The sequence below is a fragment of the Lampetra fluviatilis genome, unplaced genomic scaffold (genome assembly GCF_964198595.1).
Source record: "Lampetra fluviatilis unplaced genomic scaffold, kcLamFluv1.1 SCAFFOLD_969, whole genome shotgun sequence".
Taxonomy (NCBI): Eukaryota; Metazoa; Chordata; class Hyperoartia; order Petromyzontiformes; family Petromyzontidae; genus Lampetra; species Lampetra fluviatilis.
Window position 1 is genome coordinate 27501 of NW_027621626.1, and position 7500 is coordinate 35000.

Sequence of the window (7500 nt, forward strand, 5' to 3'; positions counted from 1 at the left end):
TCTCGAGAACGTGCTTTTTTCGTCGGATGAAACTTCCACAGGCTTTTCCAGCAGATTTGCACCTGCACTCAAAAAAGTCAAAATTTTTACACATAGACCCCATCAAACGGGAGAAATTGGCCCGGATTGCTCTCATGTGCGTTACGGGGCATCGTTTCTCTCGCGCCGAATTCTCTCGAGCTGGGAAATCGCTCATTTTTGCGTCGCCAAATATCGTACGAACGCCGTGAAACTTCCACAGGCTTTTTCAGCAGATTTGCACGTGCACTCAAAAAAGTCAAAATTTTTACACATAGACCCCATCAAACGGGAGAAATTGGCCCGGATTGCTCTCATGTGCGTTACGGGGCATCGTTTCTCTCGCGCCGAATTCCATCGAGCTGGGAAATCGCTCATTTTTGCGTCGCCAAATATCGTACGAACGCCGTGAAACTTCCACAGGCTTTTTCAGCAGATTTGCACCTGCACTCAAAAAAGTCAAAATTTTTACACATAGACCCCATCAAACGGGAGAAATTGGCCCGGATTGCTCTCATGTGCGTTACGGGGCATCGTTTCTCTCGCGCCGAATTCTCTCGAGCTGGGAAATCGCTCATTTTTGCGTCGCCAAATATCGTACGAACGCCGTGAAACTTCCACAGGCTTTTTCAGCAGATTTGCACGTGCACTCAAAAAAGTCAAAATTTTTACACATAGACCCCATCAAACGGGAGAAATTGGCCCGGATTGCTCTCATGTGCGTTACGGGGCATCGTTTCTGTCGCGCCGAATTCCATCGAGCTGGGAAATCGCTCATTTTTGCGTCGCCAAATATCGTACGAACGCCGTGAAACTTCCACAGGCTTTTTCAGCAGATTTGCACGTGCACTCAAAAAAGTCAAAATTTGTACACATAGACCCCATCAAACGGGAGAAATTGGCCCGGATTGCTCTCATGTGCGTTACGGGGCATCGTTTCTCTCGCGCCGAATTCTCTCGAGCTGGGAAATCGCTCATTTTTGCGTCGCCAAATATCGTACGAACGCCGTGAAACTTCCACAGGCTTTTTCAGCAGATTTGCACGTGCACTCAAAAAAGTCAAAATTTTTACACATAGACCCCATCAAACGGGAGAAATTGGCCCGGATTGCTCTCATGTGCGTTACGGGGCATCGTTTCTGTCGCGCCGAATTCCATCGAGCTGGGAAATCGCTCATTTTTGCGTCGCCAAATATCGTACGAACGCCGTGAAACTTCCACAGGCTTTTCCAGCAGATTTGCACGTGCACTCAAAAAAGTCAAAATTTTTACACATAGACCCCATCAAACGGGAGAAATTGGCCGGGATTGCTCTCATGTGCGTTACGGGGCATCGTTTCTCTCGCGCCGAATTCCATCGAGCTGGGAAATCGCTCATTTTTGCGTCGCCAAATATCGTACGAACGCCGTGAAACTTCCACAGGCTTTTTCAGCAGATTTGCACGTGCACTCAAAAAAGTCAAAATTTGTACACATAGACCCCATCAAACGGGAGAAATTGGCCCGGATTGCTCTCATGTGCGTTACGGGGCATCGTTTCTCTCGCGCCGAATTCTCTCGAGCTGGGAAATCGCTCATTTTTGCGTCGCCAAATATCGTACGAACGCCGTGAAACTTCCACAGGCTTTTTCAGCAGATTTGCACGTGCACTCAAAAAAGTCAAAATTTTTACACATAGACCCCATCAAACGGGAGAAATTGGCCCGGATTGCTCTCATGTGCGTTACGGGGCATCGTTTCTGTCGCGCCGAATTCCATCGAGCTGGGAAATCGCTCATTTTTGCGTCGCCAAATATCGTACGAACGCCGTGAAACTTCCACAGGCTTTTCCAGCAGATTTGCACGTGCACTCAAAAAAGTCAAAATTTTTACACATAGACCCCATCAAACGGGAGAAATTGGCCGGGATTGCTCTCATGTGCGTTACGGGGCATCGTTTCTCTCGCTCCGAATTCCATCGAGCTGGGAAATCGCTCATTTTTGCGTCGCCAAATATCGTACGAACGCCGTGAAACTTCCACAGGCTTTTTCAGCAGATTTGCACGTGCACTCAAAAAAGTCAAAATTTTTACACATAGACCCCATCAAACGGGAGAAATTGGCCGGGATTGCTCTCATGTGCGTTACGGGGCATCGTTTCTCTCGCGCCGAATTCCATCGAGCTGGGAAATCGCTCATTTTTGCGTCGCCAAATATCGTACGAACGCCGTGAAACTTCCACAGGCTTTTCCAGCAGATTGGCACGTGCACTCAAAAAAGTCAAAATTTGTACACATAGACCCCATCAAACGGGAGAAATTGGCCGGGATTGCTCTCATGTGCGTTACGGGGCATCGTTTCTCTCGCTCCGAATTCCATCGAGCTGGGAAATCGCTCATTTTTGCGTCGCCAAATATCGTACGAACGCCGTGAAACTTCCACAGGCTTTTCCAGCAGATTTGCACCTGCACTCAAAAAAGTCAAAATTTTTACACATAGACCCCATCAAACGGGAGAAATTGGCCCGGATTGCTCTCATGTGCGTTACGGGGCATCGTTTCTCTCGCGCCGAATTCTCTCGAGCTGGGAAATCGCTCATTTTTGCGTCGCCAAATATCGTACGAACGCCGTGAAACTTCCACAGGCTTTTTCAGCAGATTTGCACCTGCACTCAAAAAAGTCAAAATTTTTACACATAGACCCCATCAAACGGGAGAAATTGGCCGGGATTGCTCTCATGTGCGTTACGGGGCATCGTTTCTCTCGCGCCGAATTCCATCGAGCTGGGAAATCGCTCATTTTTGCGTCGCCAAATATCGTACGAACGCCGTGAAACTTCCACAGGCTTTTCCAGCAGATTGGCACGTGCACTCAAAAAAGTCAAAATTTGTACACATAGACCCCATCAAACGGGAGAAATTGGCCCGGATTGCTCTCATGTGCGTTACGGGGCATCGTTTCTCTCGCTCCGAATTCCATCGAGCTTGGAAATCGCTCATTTTTGCGTCGCCAAATATCGTACGAACGCCGTGAAACTTCCACAGGCTTTTCCAGCAGATTTGCACCTGCACTCAAAAAAGTCAAAATTTTTACACATAGACCCCATCAAACGGGAGAAATTGGCCCGGATTGCTCTCATGTGCGTTACGGGGCATCGTTTCTCTCGCGCCGAATTCCATCGAGCTGGGAAATCGCTCATTTTTGCGTCGCCAAATATCGTACGAACGCCGTGAAACTTCCACAGGCTTTTTCAGCAGATTTGCACGTGCACTCAAAAAAGTCAAAATTTTTACACATAGACCCCATCAAACGGGAGAAATTGGCCGGGATTGCTCTCATGTGCGTTACGGGGCATCGTTTCTCTCGCGCCGAATTCCATCGAGCTGGGAAATCGCTCATTTTTGCGTCGCCAAATATCGTACGAACGCCGTGAAACTTCCACAGGCTTTTTCAGCAGATTTGCACGTGCACTCAAAAAAGTCAAAATTTGTACACATAGACCCCATCAAACGGGAGAAATTGGCCGGGATTGCTCTCATGTGCGTTACGGGGCATCGTTTCTCTCGCTCCGAATTCCATCGAGCTGGGAAATCGCTCATTTTTGCGTCGCCAAATATCGTACGAACGCCGTGAAACTTCCACAGGCTTTTTCAGCAGATTTGCACGTGCACTCAAAAAAGTCAAAATTTTTACACATAGACCCCATCAAACGGGAGAAATTGGCCGGGATTGCTCTCATGTGCGTTACGGGGCATCGTTTCTCTCGCGCCGAATTCCATCGAGCTGGGAAATCGCTCATTTTTGCGTCGCCAAATATCGTACGAACGCCGTGAAACTTCCACAGGCTTTTCCAGCAGATTTGCACGTGCACTCAAAAAAGTCAAAATTTTTACACATAGACCCCATCAAACGGGAGAAATTGGCCCGGATTGCTCTCATGTGCGTTACGGGGCATCGTTTCTCTCGCGCCGAATTCTCTCGAGCTGGGAAATCGCTCATTTTTGCGTCGCCAAATATCGTACGAACGCCGTGAAACTTCCACAGGCTTTTTCAGCAGATTTGCACCTGCACTCAAAAAAGTCAAAATTTTTACACATAGACCCCATCAAACGGGAGAAATTGGCCCGGATTGCTCTCATGTGCGTTACGGGGCATCGTTTCTCTCGCTCCGAATTCCATCGAGCTTGGAAATCGCTCATTTTTGCGTCGCCAAATATCGTACGAACGCCGTGAAACTTCCACAGGCTTTTCCAGCAGATTTGCACCTGCACTCAAAAAAGTCAAAATTTTTACACATAGACCCCATCAAACGGGAGAAATTGGCCGGGATTGCTCTCATGTGCGTTACGGGGCATCGTTTCTCTCGCTCCGAATTCCATCGAGCTGGGAAATCGCTCATTTTTGCGTCGCCAAATATCGTACGAACGCCGTGAAACTTCCACAGGCTTTTTCAGCAGATTTGCACGTGCACTCAAAAAAGTCAAAATTTGTACACATAGACCCCATCAAACGGGAGAAATTGGCCGGGATTGCTCTCATGTGCGTTACGGGGCATCGTTTCTCTCGCGCCGAATTCCATCGAGCTGGGAAATCGCTCATTTTTGCGTCGCCAAATATCGTACGAACGCCGTGAAACTTCCACAGGCTTTTTCAGCAGATTTGCACGTGCACTCAAAAAAGTCAAAATTTGTACACATAGACCCCATCAAACGGGAGAAATTGGCCGGGATTGCTCTCATGTGCGTTACGGGGCATCGTTTCTCTCGCGCCGAATTCCATCGAGCTGGGAAATCGCTCATTTTTGCGTCGCCAAATATCGTACGAACGCCGTGAAACTTCCACAGGCTTTTCCAGCAGATTTGCACGTGCACTCAAAAAAGTCAAAATTTTTACACATAGACCCCATCAAACGGGAGAAATTGGCCCGGATTGCTCTCATGTGCGTTACGGGGCATCGTTTCTCTCGCGCCGAATTCTCTCGAGCTGGGAAATCGCTCATTTTTGCGTCGCCAAATATCGTACGAACGCCGTGAAACTTCCACAGGCTTTTTCAGCAGATTTGCACCTGCACTCAAAAAAGTCAAAATTTTTACACATAGACCCCATCAAACGGGAGAAATTGGCCCGGATTGCTCTCATGTGCGTTACGGGGCATCGTTTCTCTCGCTCCGAATTCCATCGAGCTTGGAAATCGCTCATTTTTGCGTCGCCAAATATCGTACGAACGCCGTGAAACTTCCACAGGCTTTTCCAGCAGATTTGCACCTGCACTCAAAAAAGTCAAAATTTTTACACATAGACCCCATCAAACGGGAGAAATTGGCCCGGATTGCTCTCATGTGCGTTACGGGGCATCGTTTCTGTCGCGCCGAATTCCATCGAGCTGGGAAATCGCTCATTTTTGCGTCGCCAAATATCGTACGAACGCCGTGAAACTTCCACAGGCTTTTCCAGCAGATTGGCACGTGCACTCAAAAAAGTCAAAATTTGTACACATAGACCCCATCAAACGGGAGAAATTGGCCGGGATTGCTCTCATGTGCGTTACGGGGCATCGTTTCTCTCGCTCCGAATTCCATCGAGCTGGGAAATCGCTCATTTTTGCGTCGCCAAATATCGTACGAACGCCGTGAAACTTCCACAGGCTTTTTCAGCAGATTTGCACGTGCACTCAAAAAAGTCAAAATTTTTACACATAGACCCCATCAAACGGGAGAAATTGGCCGGGATTGCTCTCATGTGCGTTACGGGGCATCGTTTCTCTCGCGCCGAATTCCATCGAGCTGGGAAATCGCTCATTTTTGCGTCGCCAAATATCGTACGAACGCCGTGAAACTTCCACAGGCTTTTTCAGCAGATTTGCACGTGCACTCAAAAAAGTCAAAATTTTTACACATAGACCCCATCAAACGGGAGAAATTGGCCCGGATTGCTCTCATGTGCGTTACGGGGCATCGTTTCTCTCGCTCCGAATTCCATCGAGCTTGGAAATCGCTCATTTTTGCGTCGCCAAATATCGTACGAACGCCGTGAAACTTCCACAGGCTTTTCCAGCAGATTTGCACCTGCACTCAAAAAAGTCAAAATTTTTACACATAGACCCCATCAAACGGGAGAAATTGGCCCGGATTGCTCTCATGTGCGTTACGGGGCATCGTTTCTCTCGCGCCGAATTCTCTCGAGCTGGGAAATCGCTCATTTTTGCGTCGCCAAATATCGTACGAACGCCGTGAAACTTCCACAGGCTTTTTCAGCAGATTTGCACCTGCACTCAAAAAAGTCAAAATTTGTACACATAGACCCCATCAAACGGGAGAAATTGGCCGGGATTGCTCTCATGTGCGTTACGGGGCATCGTTTCTCTCGCTCCGAATTCCATCGAGCTGGGAAATCGCTCATTTTTGCGTCGCCAAATATCGTACGAACGCCGTGAAACTTCCACAGGCTTTTTCAGCAGATTTGCACGTGCACTCAAAAAAGTCAAAATTTTTACACATAGACCCCATCAAACGGGAGAAATTGGCCGGGATTGCTCTCATGTGCGTTACGGGGCATCGTTTCTCTCGCGCCGAATTCCATCGAGCTGGGAAATCGCTCATTTTTGCGTCGCCAAATATCGTACGAACGCCGTGAAACTTCCACAGGCTTTTCCAGCAGATTTGCACGTGCACTCAAAAAAGTCAAAATTTTTACACATAGACCCCATCAAACGGGAGAAATTGGCCCGGATTGCTCTCATGTGCGTTACGGGGCATCGTTTCTCTCGCGCCGAATTCTCTCGAGCTGGGAAATCGCTCATTTTTGCGTCGCCAAATATCGTACGAACGCCGTGAAACTTCCACAGGCTTTTTCAGCAGATTTGCACGTGCACTCAAAAAAGTCAAAATTTTTACACATAGACCCCATCAAACGGGAGAAATTGGCCCGGATTGCTCTCATGTGCGTTACGGGGCATCGTTTCTCTCGCTCCGAATTCCATCGAGCTTGGAAATCGCTCATTTTTGCGTCGCCAAATATCGTACGAACGCCGTGAAACTTCCACAGGCTTTTCCAGCAGATTTGCACCTGCACTCAAAAAAGTCAAAATTTTTACACATAGACCCCATCAAACGGGAGAAATTGGCCCGGATTGCTCTCATGTGCGTTACGGGGCATCGTTTCTGTCGCGCCGAATTCCATCGAGCTGGGAAATCGCTCATTTTTGCGTCGCCAAATATCGTACGAACGCCGTGAAACTTCCACAGGCTTTTCCAGCAGATTGGCACGTGCACTCAAAAAAGTCAAAATTTGTACACATAGACCCCATCAAACGGGAGAAATTGGCCGGGATTGCTCTCATGTGCGTTACGGGGCATCGTTTCTCTCGCTCCGAATTCCATCGAGCTGGGAAATCGCTCATTTTTGCGTCGCCAAATATCGTACGAACGCCGTGAAACTTCCACAGGCTTTTCCAGCAGATTTGCACGTGCACTCAAAAAAGTCAAAATTTTTACACATAGACCC